Source organism: Astatotilapia calliptera, chromosome 1 (assembly GCF_900246225.1).
Source record: "Astatotilapia calliptera chromosome 1, fAstCal1.2, whole genome shotgun sequence".
Classification (NCBI taxonomy): domain Eukaryota; kingdom Metazoa; phylum Chordata; class Actinopteri; order Cichliformes; family Cichlidae; genus Astatotilapia; species Astatotilapia calliptera.
In genome coordinates, this window is record NC_039302.1 from 13,428,144 (window position 1) to 13,448,445 (window position 20,302).

At 40.8% G+C, this 20,302-nt stretch overlaps 1 pseudogene; it reads left to right on the forward strand.

The window, feature by feature from the left end:
- The first annotated feature begins 3,808 nt into the window (after positions 1–3,808).
- LOC113028785 (uncharacterized) overlaps positions 3,809–20,302 on the forward strand; it is an 81,262-nt pseudogene continuing 64,768 nt past the window's right edge.

Sequence of the window (20,302 nt, forward strand, 5' to 3'; positions counted from 1 at the left end):
AGTTATGTAGTCTGTGATACACTCAGTAAACCCATTGATGTCCTCGGCGTGAGGCTCACAGAGTGTTTCCCAGTCGGTCACCTCGAAACAGCCCTGTAGTTCTGCTAAGGCCTCCTCTGACCACCTCCTGACAGTCCTGGTGGTCACAGGTTCCCTCCTCACAATTGGCACATAGCGGGGGGTGAGGTGAATCAGGTTATGATCTGACCTACCAAGTGGGGGGAGGGAGGAGGAGCTGTATGCATCCTTGACGTTAGCATACAGTAAGTCTAAAGTTTTCTCTCCCCTGGTGGGACAGTCCACATATTGTTTGAATGTTGGTAGTGTATTGTCCAGTGATACATGGTTGAAGTCACCCGAGATCACAATAAAGGCACTCGGGTGCTGAGTCTGTAGCCGAGCTATGGCAGAGTGGATAGTGTCACATGCAGCTGTGGGGTTAGCAGAGGGGGGTACATAAACAGCCACCAAGATGACGTGAGAGAATTCCCTGGGTAAATAATACGGCCTGAGTCCAACAGCACACAGTTCAGTGTCCGGGCAACAAATCCTTTCTTTGATTGTTATGTTGGCAGGGTTACACCACCGGTTGTTAACTAAAACAGCAAGCCCACCTCCTTTACGCTTACCGCTAGCGATGCTGTCCCTGTCCGCCCGAACAGTGTGGAAGCCTTCCACGGAAGCATTCTCATCGGGAATGTCCTGGTGCATCCATGATTCGGTGAAACACATCAGGCTACACTCTCGGTATTCCCTCTGACTCCGTACCAGTGCTGAGAGCTCGTCGATTTTAATTGCCAACGATCGCACATTACCCATCACGATAGACGGCAGACACGGTTTATACCTCCTCCTCGCTTCGAGCCTCCGCTGTCTCACCGTCACCTTTTTTCTTCTCTTCTGTCCTTGACCTCTGCATCCCCGATGTGTTTTCCTCCAAATTTCAGCTGGTACTTCTGCGGGCCTGGCCAGCGAACCGGCCGGCATCAGGGCGATCAGCTGATCTCTGGAGTAAACAGTCCGTGTGTGTAGGAGATGTGCCGCGGTCCCGTTCCTTGATAAAAGTAACAGTTCCACGGCCACCAGAAGAACAAAAACTCTCTCAATCCACATGATTGAGTAAGAGATAGAAAACGGAGGAAAATACAAGTCAGGAAAAAAAAGAATACGTAAGAAAAAAAAAGCTAAACTAAGAGAAAAGCAGGAGCGACTGTAACAGGCTGCACGCTGGTTGGCGCATGCGCACTAAAATGTATATATATATATATATATATATATATATATATACCGTATTTTCACGACCATAAGGCGCACTGTGCTAAAAGGCGCAGTCTCAGTTATGTGTGCCCTTACTGTATTTAACACACACATAAGGCGCACTGGACCATAGGGCGCATACAAGTACCGTATGCGTATTTAAAAATAAAGCGGGAGCAAACGTGAATTCGGTACCTTACTCACATTTCTATTGCCGGTAATCGTCATCATCAACAACACACAAGCATACAAGTGTGCATATTTAAAAATAAAGCAGGAGCAAAACTGAGTTTGGTACTCACATTTTTATTACCAATAATCGTCATCATCAACAACACACAAGCATACAAGTGTGCGTATTTAAAAATAAAGCAGGAGCAAAACAAAGTTTAGTACTCACATTTTTATCATCAATTAAACCCATCGAAGTCCTCATCCTCTGTGTCTGAATTGAACAGCTGCGCTAAATCTCCATCACACATGCCAGGTTCACTGTCTTCACCGTCAGAGTCACTTTCCGTGCCGTGCGGCTCCTCGGAAACGATGCCGGCTTTTGCGAAAGCTCGAACAACAGTGCCAGCAGACATGTTAGCCCAAGCATCTACAATCCATTGGCAAATTGTGGCGTAACTCGCCCGGCGCTGCCTTCCACTCTTAGTGAAACTGTGGTCTCCACCGGTCATCCATCGCTCCCAGGCCGCTCGCAGCCTTACTTTGAACGGGCGGTTCACACCGATGTGCAGCGGTTGGAGTTCCTTTGTCAGGCCTCCCGGAATGACAGCAAGCTCACAGTTCATTTGCTTCACAAGTTTTTTCACATCGGCTGTGAGATGGGCACGCATAGAGTCACAGATCAACAGCGATGGTGATGCGTGGAAAAAACCACCTGGTCTCCTTACATACACCTCCCTCAGCCACTCCTTCATCATTTCCTCATCCATCCAGCCCTTTTCATTTGCCTTAATGATGATTTCTGCTGGAAACTTCTCTTTAGGCAAAGTCTTTCGCTTAAAAATCACCATAGGCGGCAGTTTCTGTCCATTAGCATGGCAGCCAAGCACAACAGTAAAAGAAGACTTTTCATACCCCGTTGTGCGTATCGCTACCGTGCTGGTCCCCTTCTTCTCCACAGTGTGACTCACCGGGATGTCAAAAGTGAGCGGGACCTCGTCCATGTTTGTGATGTGGCTGGGCTGGATGTTTTTGTCGCCGATGTGTTTGCTGCAGTAGGAGCGGAAGATGGCCAGCTTTTCCTTATAATCCGCTGGAAGTTGCTGCGCTATCGTAGTCCTGGTCCGGATGGAAAAATGGCACCGTTTCATAAAACGAAAGCACCAAGACGGACCTCCTTGGAAATGTTCAATGTTCATCTCTTCAGCAAGTGAAACCGCTTTTAGCCGAATGGTGACCGTCGAAACGCTTCTCCCGCTCGCTCTTTGCTCGATGATCCACCGCTCGAGTCTTTCCTCCAACTCGGGCCACCTCGCCTTATGTCCGCGGAAACTCAGCTGCGTTTTCTTGACCTGCCGGAGCTTGTTTTCCAGCTTCCTCCATTTGCGAACCATCGATTCGTTTATCTTAAATTCTCTCGCCGCTGCTCGATTTCCATGTTCCTCCGCGTAGCTGATGGCCTTCAGTTTAAACTGTGCTTCGTAAGCGTGTCTCTTTGCCATTTTCAGGGTTGTTAAAACAACGATGTCCTGCATAATGCACATACCTGTTCTTTTATACAGGTATGTGCGATTGTCCCGGTATATACGATCAACGCCCACACTTCACCCTTTAACGTTCTCATGGTGTTCTCTACTACGTCCTCCTTACAACACATAGGGCGCACTGCGCTATAGGGCGCGCCGCACTTTTTGAAGAAAATCTAAGCCTTTTAAGTGCGCCTTATGGTCGTGAAAATACGGTATATGTATATATATATACGTATATATATATATATACGTATATATATATATATGTATATATATATACATATATATATATACGTATATATATATATATATATATATATATATGTATATATATATACATATATAAAAAAAAAAAAAAACACCCAGCACGCCCCTGCGGGCGGTTCATCCTTCAAGCTCGGGTCCTCTACCAGAGGCCTGGGAGCTTGAGGGTCCTGCGCAGTATCTTAGCTGTTCCCAGGACTGCGCTCTTCTGGACAGAGATCTCCGATGTTATTCCCGGGATCTGCTGGAGCCACTCGCCTAGCTTGGGAGTCACCGCACCTAGTGCTCCGATTACCACGGGGACCACCGTTACCTTCACCCTCCACATCCTCTCGAGCTCTTCTCTGAGCCCTTGGTATTTCTCCAGCTTCTCGTGTTCCTTCTTCCTGATATTGCTGTCATTCGGAACCGCTACATCGATCATATATATATATATATATATATATATATATATATATATATATATATATATATATATATATATATATATATATATACACACACACACCAGTGTTGGTCAAGTTACTTGAAAAACGTAATTAGTAATTGATTACTGATTACCTCTCCAAAACAGTAACCCCGTTATGATGCATGCTCAATCATCCAGGTGAGTAAATCTCCAAAAGTTGATTCTGTTCATCCGGACGTAGCGTTTTGTGGGAGAAACGTTTCGTCACTCATCCAAGTGACTTCTTCAGTCTCAGCTGACTGCAGGTTTCCCCAATCTTATAAACAGTACATTTGCATAATGACCGAAACCAACCCAGTGAAGGAACAATGGGCTGGGAGGTCAGTTCCTTAATTATGCAAATTCTCATGACCATTGATCAACAGCCACTGATCAAAGCCCACTGATCAATCGCCATGAGTACCATTCACAGAGAGTTGGGGAATGGCTGCAATCACAGCATTGTAAGATGGCGAAAGATGTACCCTTAGGTCCCCTAAAACAGGATTACTCCTCAAAGTTTGCAAATGAGCTCTTCAGTTAAAGGCTTCCGGGCAACAAAAATCCTCCAGAAGGCACAGCACCAGTTGCTTAATGAACGGGTGAGGCAAACAAATTTTACCATCGACATGCTAAAATCTTCTAGATGAGAATACTTTTAAAAAGGTGTTTGACTTTACTGAGAAGGCTCGTCTAGCACAACAGAAAAAGTCTAAGACCAGAAGACCAGGCAACAAAGGAAGTTTGACTTACTTGTTGTACATCGGAAACCACCGCAAAATACGGAGAGTTTCCTCAGTGGCCAGAAGAGAGAAGAATGCAATGCCGAGGATGTGGACAAGTGGGTGAAGAATTTGTCTGACAGAAAGCTCACCCAAACAGAGAAAAACATCCTTGCTAAAGGGTTGAATTTTGCTGTCACACTGAGACAAATCCCACTAGAGGAACTGATCACAGCCACAGAAACAAGTCAGAAGTGGAAGCAGAGCAACTATGGATGAAAGTTTTGGCCTGTCTCAGCAATGCAAAGCCCCCAGCATCCAACATCACCATGGAGGAGAGGAAGGCACTCACATCACTTAGTAATGACAACAACATTATCATCCTTCCGGCAGACAAGGGTAGGTGCACAGTATTGCTAAACCAGAAAGACTATCATGAGAAAATTTGTCACTACTCAGTGATGAAAATACTTATGAGCCCCTGAAACGAGACCCAGGAAGTGGTTACAGGAAGAGGGTGATAGACTGTCTGAAGCAGTTAGAACAAGACAAGGCTATTGACCAGACCTCATAACACAGGCTATACCCAGGGGATTCTACACCAAGTCTGTATGGTTACATAAACAGGGTGCACTTAAACTCCCGGAGAGCAGCCATTTGGCTTTTCTACCTTTAAAACCCGGAGAGCAGCCAAATGGCTTTTAGCTAGGCTTTAGCTTCAGCGAAGTGGAAGCTAAATTGGCTAGTCATTCATATGTAAATTTGGTTGTTACCTGGGAATTCTGGAGGGAGTGTCTGTCTAGATGTCTGTCTAGTGGATTGAGGAATTTTCCTGCGAATCTTGTTGACTGTGCCGAGGATGGTGGTTTTCCGTCTAAGAAGTTTTTGCGCAAGTGAAAGCGATGTGAAAAAATTGTCCGTGGTAACATGTCTGCCCTTGTCTAGGAATGGTTCCATCAGCCTCATTACTACATTTTCAGAAAGTCTCTCCCCAGTGGGACGATTGGGGTCCTTGCCAAGATATGGGAAGACATTGCAAATGTACTTGGATTTTAGGTCGCAAGCCACCCAAAACTTGATCCCAAACTTGTCAGGTTTACTTGCAATATACTGCAGGAAACAGCACCGAGTCTTTGATGGGAAAAGCTGTTCATCAACGGTGATATATAGACCAGGGTTGTAGCACGTGATGCAGTTGGTGACAAATGATCCCCACACACTGGAAATTGCAGCGAACTTATCAGTCTTTGCTTGATCACTGCGGGTGGACTTGTCATTAAAGCGTAGGTGTTGCATGATGTCTTGGAAGCGGTTTCGTGCCATAGTTCCAATTATCTGTAGGTTTCCCAGGTTTGCTGACCAGCAGTCATTTAGAGATGGAACCCTGTTAACCCCCCGCAAGATGACAATTGCAATAAATGCCATTAGTTCAGGGAGGTCTATGAACCAATAAACATGCTCCGTGCACCACTCAGCAGGCCATTTGTAAATATGTGTACAAATGGTTGGTTTTTTGTACTGTTTTTATCAATAAATCTCAGCAACAAAGGACATACACCCATGTGTGTTGATTTCTCCCTAAGATGGCAAACTGAAACACTCCAAGTTGGTGACTTTTGAAGATTTATTTCCCTGGATGATTGAGAATGCATCAAGACGAACACAAAAGGAAATTCACAGCTTTTAGCAGCTCCCCCACCCCCTCAATCACACACCCCCACTCCCCTCCCTCCAGAATTCCCAGGTAACAACCTAATTTACATATGAATGACTAGCCAATTTAGCTTCCACTTGGCTGAAGCTAAAGCTTAGCTAAAAGCCTACCAGCCATTTGGCTGCTCTCCGGGTTTTAAAGGTAGAAAGGTAGAAGCCTGGCAGTGCTACTGTTAAGACCGATTGTCTGTATGATCAACTCGGTCACCTATAACATCTCCAAGTTTCTGGCTTCAATCCTCAACCCATTGGTAGGCAGCTCTGAGCACCACATCCAGAACACTTTGGATTCTGTTGAGAAGGTGAGAGATGTCATTATGGAGGCAGATGAAACCATGGTCTCGTACGACGTTACATCTCTCTTCACTTGCATCCCAGTCACGGAAGCGTTGGAGGTAGATTACAGGATGAGATTACAGGATGACCCCAACCTCAGCAACAGGACCACTCTCAGCATTGACCAAGTGTGTTTGCTTTTGGAACTCTGTCTTCATTCCACCTACTTCACATACAAGGGTCAGTTCTACAGGCAGAAACATGGGTGTGCCATGGGCTCCCCAGTTTCACGCATCGTGGCCATTGTAATTAATTACTGTACATGGAAGAAGTGGAAAAGAGGGCTTTACCCTGGAACACCACCAAGCCATTGATTCAGATATGTGGATGACACCTAGGTGAAAATCAAATCTCAGGACGTTTTCACGGATCACATTAACTCGGTGGACCAACACATCAAATTACCAGGGAGAATATGAAAAGTGGCAGGTAGCCTTCTTAGACTGTGAGATTTCCATCAGTAATGGGGGACATCTAAAAGCTGATGTGTACCGTGAACCTACACATACAGATCAGTATTTAAGGTTTGACTCTCATCATCCACTGGAGCACAAACTGGGTGTCATCAGTACGCTACAACACAGAGCGAACACCATCCCCACTGACACAGCGACCAGGGAAGCAGAAGAACAGCACATCAAGAAGGCCCTGAGTAAATGTGGTTATCCCAGCTTTACTTTTGTCAAAGCTGGGAATACGCCAAAAGAAAGCTCCAGCCGATCCAGGAGAGAAGGACAACCACGGCCTAAGCGAAAACCTGTAGTGATCCCGTACGTGTCAGGAGTATCGGAGCAGTTGAGACACATTTTTTCTAAACACCGGGTCTCTGTGGCTTTTAAACCCCAAAACACGCTGTGCCAAAAATTGGTCCACCGACACAAACAGAGTAACATAGTGCACACTGTTAAGTGCCAGGAGGATTCCCAGGATTTATGCCTCGGGGAAACAAAACAACCTCTGGCGAAGCGGATGGCACAACACAGAAGAGCTACCTCGTCAGGCCAGGACTCGGCAGTCTATTCACACCTACAGGCCAGTGGACACTCTTTCAATGATGAGGATGTACACATCGTGGACGGGGAGGAACGCTGGTTTGAGCGCAGCGCAGAGTCAAAGAGGCCATTCACGTGAAAATGGAAAGACCATCTCTGAATCGAGGAGGGGGCCTAAGGGTACATCTGCCACCATCTTACAATGCTGCGATTGCAGCCATTCTCCAACTCTCTGTGAATGGTACTCATGGCCATTGATCAGTGGGTTTTGGTCAGCGGGTTTTAGTCAGCCCATTGTTCCTTCACTGGGTTGGGTTCAGTCATTATGCAAATGTACTGTTTATAAGATCGGGGAAACGTGCAGTCAGCAGAGACTGAAGAAGTCACTTGGATGAGTGACGAAACGTTTCTCCCACAAAACGCTACGTCCAGATGAACAGAATCAACTTTTGGAGAGTAATCCCATTACTTTACTGATTACTTATTTTCAAAAGTAATTAGTTACTTAGTTATTTTTTAAAAACATGATACACAAGCTGAATAGGTAATAAAGCAATAGACCTTTCAGTCCAATTCTATTTTTTTATGCATAATCCATCATATAAAATGTAATCAAATGAAAAAGGCTCTTTTTAAAAATTGTTTTATTAGTTTTAGTCTTTTAACTTTATGCAGATTGCATCAAGCAAAAATTAAATTATATACAACAGCCATTGACTTGAAGAAATTGTTGACAATTTAAACCTATTTTGAACATTCCAGCATATAAAATAAAATAACTTTTTGTGTTTACACTCACGCTTTCAAATAGATTCAAGTAAAACAGCAGAAAATAAATAAAATCAAAGATTCAGCGGTACTAAGTCCTATCGCTCCTAAATCTATTTTCACCTGTTTAGCAGGAGTGGAGCAGGTGGAGGTTTGCCCTGGTGCAGGTGTGTCAGTGTCTGGGTAATGTCAATGTCTGGGATCTGGGGGTTTCTCTGTGAATTTCATGGCAGCGTGCTCAGTACTTGATTGGAAGTTTAGGGGTTTTTTAGCTGTAAAAATTTGTTTGCTTCCCACACAGTGTACAGCGTACGCTATTGTTTTTGTCACTTTTTACAGAATCAAACTCAAAGTAAGGTCAGTACTTCCATGCTTTAAACGCTGCATGGTCGTACTCTCTGCACTCGATATATTAACCATTGTTGATATGCACACGTCTGTTACCACGAACGTTGCATGAGCTTACATCATTGTCATGAGACACTCTCCCAAACAAAATCACAGTTTAGTAAAGCAGTAATGCAGTAACGCAACATGCTTACGGGAAAGTAACAGTAATCTAATTAGCTTTTTTGGAACAGTTATCCCTTACTTTACTCATTATTGGAAAAAAGTAATCGGATTACAGTAACACATCACTTGTAAAGTATTACTGCCCATCACTGATATACACTACCAGTCAAAGGTTTGGGCACACCTTCTCATTTAATGTTTTTTGTTTATTTTTACTACTTTCTACATTGTAGATACAAACTGAAGACATCAAATATATGAAACAAGGTGTATGGATTTATGTAGCAAAGATAGGAAAGGAAGACCGAGAGTCTCCTCTGCTGCTGGAGATAAATTGATCCGGGTCAACAGCCTCAGATATCGCAAGTTAACAGCACCTCACATTAGAGCCCAAATAAATGCCACACTTAGTTCCAGTATCAGCACATCTCTACATTAACTGTTCAGAGGAGACTGTGCAAATAAGGTCCTAATGGTCAAATAGCTGCTAAGAAACCACTACTATTAAAAGCCACAAGCAGAATAGATTTATAGAAACACAAGGAATGGACATTTGGCCGGTGGAAATCTGTACTTTGGTCTGATGAGTCCAATTTTTGAGATCTTTGTTTCCACCTGCCATTTCTTTGTGCAATGCAGAAAACGTGAACAGATAGTCTCTAAATGCATCACGGAGGTGTGATACTGTGGGGTGCTTTGCTGGTGGCACTTTTGGGGATTGAAGGCACACTGAACCAGCATGGCTACCACAGCATCCTGTAGTAACATGGACCATCATTGATTTTTCACCAGGACAATGACTCCAAACACACCTCCAGGCTGTGTAAGGGTTATTTGACCAGGAAGGAGATGATGGAGTGCTGCACCAGATGGCCTCCACAGTCACCTCACAAATCGAGATGGTTTTAGATGAGATGGACCGCAAAAACACAAAAACGGCAACAAGTGCTCAGTATCTCTGGGAACTCCTTCAAGACTGTTGGAAAACCATTTCAGCTGATGACCTTATGAAACTCATGGAGAGAATGCCAAGAGTGTGCAAAGCGGTAATCAAAGAAAAAAAATGGCTATTTTGAAGAATCTAAAATATAAAACATGTTTTCAGTTATTTCACATATTTTTGTTTACTACATAAATAAAGAAAAACATTAAATGAGAAGGTGTGTCCAATACTTTTGACTGATACTGTATATATTGTTATTTTAAATTCAAAGGCTCTTTAGAGCTGTAATCAGTTGATTTCAATTCATGTGCAGGAGGGAGGTCAATGGTCACAACTTTTGAGAAGTGACAATATAAACATTACTTTTATTCTTGGTGAATGAAAGGACAACAGAGCAATGGTGCAAACTATATACTATATACCAGACAGAAAAGACTGCATTATACTGGGTTCTTTGGAAACATTTACACAGACATCAACTGGAGTGATGGTAAAGCTGAATGCATGCTGACCTCAGCCCAGCAGCAGTTAACAAAAGCAGTGATGAGCAGTAGGCCTTGCAGGATAGTAGCCTCCATTTTTACCTGCACATGTTTCTACAATAGTGGAATAATTGTTTATATTGTTAAATGGTAATCATGTGACAATGGAGGACATGTTATAAATTTGTTTCTCTAGAGAGTAATTAAGTAATTTAATACATTACTTTAAAAAAAAGTGAAATGTAATGTATAATGCAGTTTCTTTGAGTAATGAGCCACACTGGGTCTAACTAGCCATCCTATAAAGTATCTACATATACTACAGAAATTTCTGTGTGACGTGGCATATTTCACTCAAGATTCCTAAAACACTGCCTTTTTGTTTATTTTTTATGTGTTTCGTGTTTCACTAAATCAAGCTCAAGAAACAATTAAGATTTTATTTGCAGTGTCTGTATAACTGTATCTCATTACACACTGCATGTGAAAACATAACCTGACCTGCTTTAAATCAGTATAGAACCCTGGTGCTCAAAGCCTTATTCCCAGCAGGAGAGAGCATATTGCACATATTTTAGCTGAGCTACACTGGCTGCATCTTCAGTTCAGGGTTGATTTTAAGATTCAACTATTCATGTTTAACACACTTGCTGGTCTGGCTCCCAGCTATATCACTGAGCTTTTAAGTACCTATGAGCCAACGGTTGTTGCTTGAGATCATCAGGAAGGTCACTCTTTGCTGTACCCAAATCTAATTTAAAAACTCAGGGTGACCTTGCTTCGCTATCAAATCTGCAAAGGCTTGGAATGACCTCCCTGAGGAGACAAGGTTTCACTAACAACTTCCAAATCTACTCTCTAAATTTTGGACTAACTTTTTTGTAATCTAAATGCATCTCATGAAAACTGCTAGTTTAATAGGAATATCTGTTCAGTTTTTTTTTGTCTGTAATCCAACTATAATTTATTCCTTTATCACTCTACATCCAAATGTCCAAAAAGGCAATGTCTTAAGAAAAATAAGGGTAAACAAGGTAAACAAGTCTTAATCTATTCACAAAAGGCAGGCATTAAGAACAATAGAGAGCACAAAATGAGTTTTCAAATGGCTGCCACTTGGGTTAAAATGTATTTTATGCTTTGTGTTCTTGATACCACAATAGCCTAAGGACAGCAGAGGGAGAGAGAAAGAAAGAGAAAAATGTCTATGTTTATGGGCACTAGCACAAATGCACAAATCTGTTGACACTTCGATCATCCATCTCTTGAAATCACAATCATTAGGTCAGTAATCTCCTTACTTTCCTTACTCTGTTTGCATTCCCTATTTTCAGTTGGGGGTGGGTGACACCCTTCAATGATTGAAAATAAATCTGTAATACATTTTGGCAAGGCAATTAATATTGCAACAGGGGAAACAGTTTCAGAGGTCCATCAAAAATGCACTGAATAATTAATCCTGAAAGCTAAGTTCAAAACCAATCCATGCTTGTAGTACTGCTCAATGAGTGAGCAGCCAGATTCTGAACATACGAGATATACAACGTTAATGCCCTGATTAACGGGGGAACTCACATGCATAGTCTGGCAACAAAACTTCTTTTGTTTTAACATACAAAAATAAACATGAAATATTATCATTTAACATGCAAAACCTTGAAAGACAAAATAGGTGAACGGGTGATGTAAGAGGGTATTAAACGATTTAAACAGGACAAAAGATGCAAGAACTTACCACAGTTCATATTTTGCATAGCTATTGTGAATATTTTGATAACAAATAGTGCAATATTAAGTGAGTGCAAAACAAATCAGACAGATTTTTTTCATCAGCTTAAAGTTGCATCAGTTTTGTGGTTTAATAAACTCTAGAGCTTTTGCTTTTTGCCAAATGACAGCTGGACTTTCCTTAATTCCACGGAACATTATATTTGTTCAGGAAGAACGTGCTGTTATCAGCTGATCACTGTGTACACAACCCATAATCAATCCCAAAAACATCCTTGCTACACCAACTGCTGTGCTCTCTGTTGCTTGTTAAAGCTTTATGCCACCTACCCAGTTTCCACCTGTGCCAGCATATCTACTTGAGCCAATGGTAGCTCTTAAAGTGATAACACAGCACAGTGTTTCTATCCTGCTCATTATGACTCTTGGCTATACCAAGAGCACATCCACTGGATAAGCAGGAAATATCTTAATGCCAAGAATAAATCCATCACCCTTTGCCCTTAAAAATAGTTTATTATTAGTAAACAATGTTTTGTGGCAAATTTGTTTTAAATCAAAGAGTGTACCCAACATTAGTTAATTTCTCCAGCATTCACTTGCCCTATAATATTGCCAGCAACAAACTCAAATTGAATACATTCAGAGAAAAACAGGAGCTCTTCTGCAAGGTCTGAGCAATCCACTTTTCTGGGACCTTGTTTGAATTCAAATGTGTGAAAAGAAATGCGTAGTGTGGCGCAGCTGGAATCAGACTCACTAGAACTGTTTTTAGGCCCACTCACTTCCACTAGCTTTGCTTAGAAGTCATACAAATTGCATTACATGGTTTCTCTGATGCGTTAATTTCAAGGACTGACAGTGCAGTTTGTCCTAACAGTTTCTCCATACAAACATGCGGCTTTGCAATACTCAGGCAAGTATGTTTGTTGTCTGCTGTCAACATACGGTATAGTATATGGGGCCAAATGCACTCTGAGCTTTCATCTGTGTCTGTATATTTCAAAAAGGCTGTTGAAGTACTCAACATTCAGCACACTTTTTGCTTGTTCACATCCCCTGGGAACACAGATTATATATAACTTTCAAACAAGTAAAATGCATTTTAATTGCAAAACAGTATATTATTGGCACCATACCAATTTTTTGTGCTATACGGCAAAATACAGCGCCTTTATCATTGGTAATAGGTTTTCTGCTGCTCATCTTAGGGGATTTTTAGGGTCATAAATGTATCTAGTGTGGAGGGGTGGGGGAAGAGAAGAAGAGTGGTTCATTAGTTAGGACTGTCACCTCTCTGCAGGACAGTTTCTGCATTAGAATTCAGAAAAGGTCCACCTGTGTCTGTGTGGGCTGACTTCCATGATAATATATGTTAAGTTAAATAGTGATTTTAGATTGGATTCTAGCATTGATGTGAGCATGAATGGTTGTCTGTCTTTTTGTGCTTGCACTGTGGTAGACTGGCAAACTCGCCATGATGTACCCTGCATCTCACCCAGATAAGCTCTCACTAACAAAGTAACAATGGCTTGGGTAAGCAGGTGAGAAAATTAATCAATTGATTAGCATTTTATCATTGTATTTCATATGTTCCTTTTTAACTTGCAAAACATCTCATAGTCAACATTTGAATCAATGTTGATGAAGAAGTAAATGCCAAACGTGTTAACGTGTTAAAACTGATATGAATAAATGAGGGTTAATCTATCCATCTACTTTAGTGCAGACTGTACATTTTTAACACATTGTCATTTAACTCATAGATTCCATTATGTTTGTTTGCATGGCAATTAGTTTCACATCTGTTCATCCAAATACTGTAACATGAATTTCATGGGTATCCATGAACTTGTATTACAAGCACAGAACTTGTGCAGCCTTTGTAGGTTCACTGCTGCTTGTCATTCAAAAATCTTTATTTCTTATTCCCATTTTACTTTTAAATACTAAGTAAGCCTGCATGCAGTGCAAGAGTGTTCTAATGGGCTGATTTGGTACTATAAAGTCATTAAGATAAGATGGGGCCTGTTTATTCAAGACCTTGTATGTAAGGAGCAAGATTTTAAATTCAACTCTGGATTAAACAGGGAGCCAATGAAGAGAAGCCAATAAAGAGAAATGTGATCTTTCTTTCCAATCCCTGTCTTGCTGTAGCATTCTGGATCAGACCCAATTACGTTTCTTCTCAGGGATTTGAATCCTTATAGGGTGTCTGTATGTATGTACTGACACCAGCCGCTCCATTCAGGTTACACAAATATGCTGCTTAGTTATGCAGTCCTGCACATGCATCCTTGCAAATGTGAAATGACAGATTTAGCCAAAGGGATGACCCACTGGCAGATCACTGTCATTGGCTTTCCCCTGTGGATTAATTTGTCATGAACATTAGGGATATCATCCTTCAAGTCAGCCAATGAAAGTCATGGGATTGGCAGATAAAGGGCATGGGGGGTTTCAAGAAGGCAGATTCATAGGGCTTTGTATATATTATCAGCTGTGACATATAGCCCGGGGCAAGTGTGAATTGCTCTGAGTTAAGGTAATGGATACCTGTCTGTTTAATCATGCCCCAATAAAACAAGAAAAAGTGAGAAAGAAGATACAAGGATACAGGTTATATTGTAAAGTGTTTCCAAAGCAGGAGTGCAATTATAAGACTGACAAATATTAGCATGAATGTGTAAAAAACATATTATATTATGCTATATTACTTGGACAGCATGGTTATGCAACAATTAGCATGTTGCCTCACAGTTAAATGGTTATATGTTTGAGGTGTTCTTCTGGTGTTCTGCTTTATTTCCACAGTCCAAGCATGTTTGGTTAATTAGTGATTCTATATTAACAATGGATGTAGATGTGAGTGTGGATGGTTGTTTCTTTATTAGCCCTGTAATGGACTGGGTGTATCCAGGTGTACCCTCTGTATCTTGGGTAGTTAGATATACCAGTGGATAAGCATTTAAGAAAATGGATATATGGATAAACTGTGTGTAGTATAACTCAGCAACCTATTAAAATATTTTTCATTGTGGTCATTTCAGATAACATTTTTACATATATGTTTTCAACTGAAATCAATGCTGAGAATTTTTATTAGTCATTTACTTACATTTCAGAAAGAATGGAAATAAAAAGAATCACACATACAGCTAATCCCTTGATGGTTTGCCTTTTATTTCCTTTTGACAAGTCTCCCTCATATGTATATTGTGCAATATCATCTTTTATTTTATCCATTTTTATTATTTCATTTTTATTTTTGTATTTCTACATCTCTGGGTCTCTGTTATCATTATTAATTGGTATTATTTGTGCCCTTTTTTGACATACGTCTGTGTTAAAAAGTCACAAATAATTACCTTGCATATTTATATCAGGCTTAGTTTACAGATTATTTTAGGTGTTTAGCTTTTGTAAAATGACCACAAATCTCAGGTTAATCTGATACACTGGACCTGCAAACTGGAGAACAGACATCTTTATGTTGCGCCTCCTCAGAAGGAATACCGGCAGAATAAACAAGACCATTAAGACAACAAGACAATCTTCTTTTGCAACAGGTTCACGGTTTGCCACCACTGACCTCCCTCAGGAGGAGATCAAGTGAAAACGTATGAAATAAATAATGAAATACTGTAAGCCTATAGAAATCAATAAAGTGGAGGACTGGTTATTTTCAACAGTGTATGTTGTTCTTTGCACTCTAATTCATCTTTCATCTATGACCATAATTCTTTCTTCTAAAACTAGTAACTTCTCATTTTGCATCGCCATTTTGGAGACTATAATTTTGCAAGAAACACAATAATGCTGCCTTCATCATCCCCCCCCCCCCCAAAACACACACACACGCACGCACAAACAGAGCAGCTTATTGCTCCTGTTCCAACTCCAGAAGGAGTTGCTCCCTTTTCCTGCGCTTGACCACTGGTTGTAATCTCGTTTTACTGAACTCTAAGGACCCAACCGTCTTGTTAGCTCCAGCGCAAAGAACAAGTCCATTCATTATCCGGAGCCTGATGAATGACTTGGTCAGACAGTAAGGGAAAGCCAAGGTGTAAATGTTCAACCTCTCATAAATCACATTGACGGGCAAGTCTAGACCTTAACCTACATGTACTCAGGAGTGATGATACCTTTGTATATTCCTACCCAGTTGTGTAGAAAAATAGTTTGAGAATAGTGCTGTGCTTCTGTCTGTCTCTGAGTTGTGTCAGAATATGAATAGCAGAAAAAACTCATGTGCTGAGACTGCGGAAATTCCCTTTATAATACAGTGTCAAAAACTAGGATAAAGTGGAATGATGTCAGTCACAGATTCTGATTTTTCTTAGCTTTTTTTGTGGTTTTTAGAAAATCATGTTTTTATATTATGTTTCTCAGGTTTTTTGCATTTATTTTGTATAAACTTGTAGTTTATACATACAGTGGGGCAAAAAAGTATTTAGTCAGCCAGCGATTGTGCAAGTTCCCCCACTTAAAATGATGACAGAGGTCAGTAATTTGCACCAGAGGTACACTTCAACTGTGAGAGACAGAATGTGAAAAAAAAAATCCATGAATTCACATGGTAGGATTTGTAAAGAATTTATTCGTAAATTAGGGTGGAAAATAAGTATTTGGTCACCTCAAACAAGGAAAATCTCTGGCTCTCACAGACCTGTAACGTCTTCTGTAAGAAGCTTTTCTGTCCCCCACTCGTTACCTGTATGAATGGCACCTGTTTGAACTCATCTGTATAAAAGACACCTGTCCACAGCCTCAAACAGTCAGACTCCAAACCCCGCCATGGCCAAGACCAAAGAGCTTTTGAAGGACACCAGGAAAAGTATTGTAGACCTGCACCAGACTGGGAAGAGTGAATCTACAATAGGCAAGCAGCTTGGTGTGAAAAAATCAACTGTGGGAGCAATCATCAGAAAATGGAAGACATACAAGACCACTGATAATCTCCCTCAATCTGGGGCTCCACGCAAGATCTCATCCCGTGGGGTCAAAATGATCATGAGAACGGTGAGCAAAGATCCCAGAACCACACGGGGGGACCTGGTGAATGACCTGCAGAGAGCTGGGACCAAAGTAACAAAGGTCACCATCAGTAACACACTACAACGGCAGGGAATCAAATCCCGCAGTGCCAGACGTGTTCCGCTGCTGAAGCCAGTGCATGTCCAGGCCCGTCTGAAGTTTGCCAGAGAGCACATGGATGATACAGCAGAGGATTGGGAGAATGTCATGTGGTCAGATGAAACCAAAGTAGAACTTTTTGGTATAAACTCAACTCGTCGTGTTTGGAGGAAGAAGAATACTGAGTTGCATCCCAAGAACACCATACCTACTGTGAAGCATGGGGGTGGAAACATCATGCTATGGGGCTGTTTTTCTGCCAAGGGGACAGGACGACTGATCCGTGTTAAGGACAGAATGAATGGGGCCATGTATCGTGAGATTTTGAGCCAAAACCTCCTTCCATCAGTGAGAACTTTGAAGATGAAACGAGGCTGGGTCTTCCAACATGACAATGATCCAAAACACACCGCCCGGGCAACAAAGGAGTGGCTCCGTAAGAAGCATTTGAAAGTCCTGGAGTGGCCTAGCCAGTCTCCAGACCTCAACCCCATAGAAAATCTGTGGCGGGAGTTGAAAGTCCGTGTTGCTCGGCGACAGCCCCAAAACATCACTGCTCTCGAGAGGATCTGCATGGAGGAATGGGCCAAAATACCAGCTACTGTGTGTGCAAACCTGGTAAAGACCTATAGTAAACGTTTGACCTCTGTTATTGCCAACAAAGGTTATGTTACAAAGTATTGAGTTGTATTTTTGTTATTGACCAAATACTTATTTTCCACCCTGATTTACGAATAAATTCTTTACAAATCCTACCATGTGAATTCATGGATTTTTTTTTTTCCACATTCTGTCTCTCACAGTTGAAGTGTACCTCTGGTGCAAATTACTGACCTCTGTCATCATTTTAAGTGGGGGAACTTGCACAATCGCTGGCTGACTAAATACTTTTTTGCCCCACTGTATCTAGCACAGAACAAAATTCTTAATTTAAAATGTATTAGCTCAAATTAACATCTATCTTAGCATCTCTTATAAAAAAAGAAATGACAAAAAAAAATCTCATTATCTTTATAGTGGCAAAATTATTTGGAAAAAAAATGTCTTAATTTTTTGTGGTTTTCTTGGTTAACAGGCGCCAAAACTTGCTATATACACATCAGCACTGCAGCTGAACAACCTTTTCACACTATTTCAAAATGTCATCATACTTGTCAAAATAACATCACACAAAGGTCAAAACCCCAATCTACCCCCTCCTGAGACCACCTACTATAGTGGTAACCAGGTGCAAATTGCAAAGCATTACTCCTGGACATCCATGTGATACTATATTTCACTATAAATATATAGTTGTCATGAATCGCTGTGTGGCAGGCAAGCAGGAGTGGTGGACCCAAAATGCAGAACTCAGACACGGAAGTGAAACTTAAGGCGCAGCTTTATTGCTGGGAAAAACCTCGTACAACTAAACTCACCAAAAGAAAACCAAAAGTCAGAACAGCGGAACCAAGGACTGAAGCACTGGAAAGAAACACTAAACTGGAGCAGGAGACCAAACACTAGGAACATAGAAGCAGAACACACAGCTAGTTGAGGGTACGACGCGACACTGACACAGAGAAACACAGGGCTTAAATACACAGACGGCAGTAATCAAGGGATGAGAGACAGAAGGGGAACACACCTGGGAGAAATCACAGCTGACGAGACAGGGGAAACGTAACTGAGCACACTCACATATGACACAAACCTTCACAATAAAACAGGAAACTCAGACACATGGAACCAGGCAAGACATTGAACTAACAGACAGATTCACAAACAGATGGGGTGACACCATAGACAGAGACAGACTCAAAGGCAGACCAAATATAACACACAGAACTCAAACAATAATAATCATCATCATCATAAACTAGAAAATGATAACTAAAAGCGCTGGGTCACCGACCCAGGACCATGACAATAGTTGTGTATTCTATACTGCCGCTATATAATTCAATGAAGTCTTCCTTGAGATGCATTCCATGACCTTTTTTGTAGTCAAATATCCTCTGCATTTTTTAAGTACACAAATGAAATAATCAAACCTTTTGAAAGATGTGAGTGAAGAACATTTTCCTGTGTGGAATGATCTAAATTTCTTGGAAAGCTGAAAATATAAGTAGAAGTTATTTGATTCAGTCAGTTTGTCACCATTCTCATTCTGAAACATGTACCATGTAAAAATCTTTAATCTTGGCCAAGGTTTAAAAACAGCTGGAGAAAGTGAATGGACGTTGTTGAAATTAACCAGATATAATCCTAAATGAAACATCTGGTTGCTTAACATTTTTCTGTGAGCTTTACCTGTAAAATTAGACCAAATCCTTGTACAGCTGTTGTCTTTAACCCTTGTGTACAAAAGTTATTTTTAGGACTATTATGATTATGTTTTCATGGTCAATTACTTTTTTTAAAATTTGAAACTAACTGTTTGTTTATATTTCAATGCGTTATGTTCATGTCAACATGCCATTACTGGTGCACACAAGAAATAGCATTTCAATTTTCTTTCCAGCCATTTGGAGATATTCTACTGCATTTAAGGAGCACAGCTGAATAATTGTAGATTATACAATCTATTATGAATAGGTAGTTTGAGTTTAATATTTTAACTCTAAATATTTTTTAATGTTAATTTAATGCCAGTGTTGTGTAATTAGATGCAGAATAGCCCATCTAATCATCAACGTGTAGCATATTCTGAGGTGTTTAAGTGTAGATGTAAGTAAGTATGTAAATGAGTTTAATTATTATAATACGTCTTTGTAAAACTTTGTAAATATAGTTATTTCAACTTGGGAACATTTCTGAGAGAACAGAAGGATCTGATGCCAGAGTCATTGGTATAATGTACAGAGGATATTAGTAACTAACAGCATAGTTTTTGTAAAAGAGGTAAAGCAAAAGAATCAGTTAATAAAGATTTAATAATTTTTGTAACTAGCTTTTTTATTGGCTTATTTGTTTGGTTAGTTGCTGGGCGCGTTGGCAGGTTGGTTGCTTTTTGTGTGTATGTTTGTGTTGTTTTGGCATTTTTCCTTTTTTAAATTCAGTTTGGATACAGTTAGTTTCTAGAGTCAGCGTGCTCTTTTCAGTTTGTCTTGTATTTTTTTTTAGAAATGTTCATTTCAGTTCAGCTGTTATTAGTTTCAGTGTTAGTTTTAGTTACATTATTGTACACTGGGCATATGCCAGAGGTAAGATTTAATAATATTAGTGCAGATATTACAACACAAAACAGCTGACTCACATCTTTTTTGACACCACTGAATAAGCATGTCTATGAAAGCCACAGGCAAGGTAAGCTAAAAC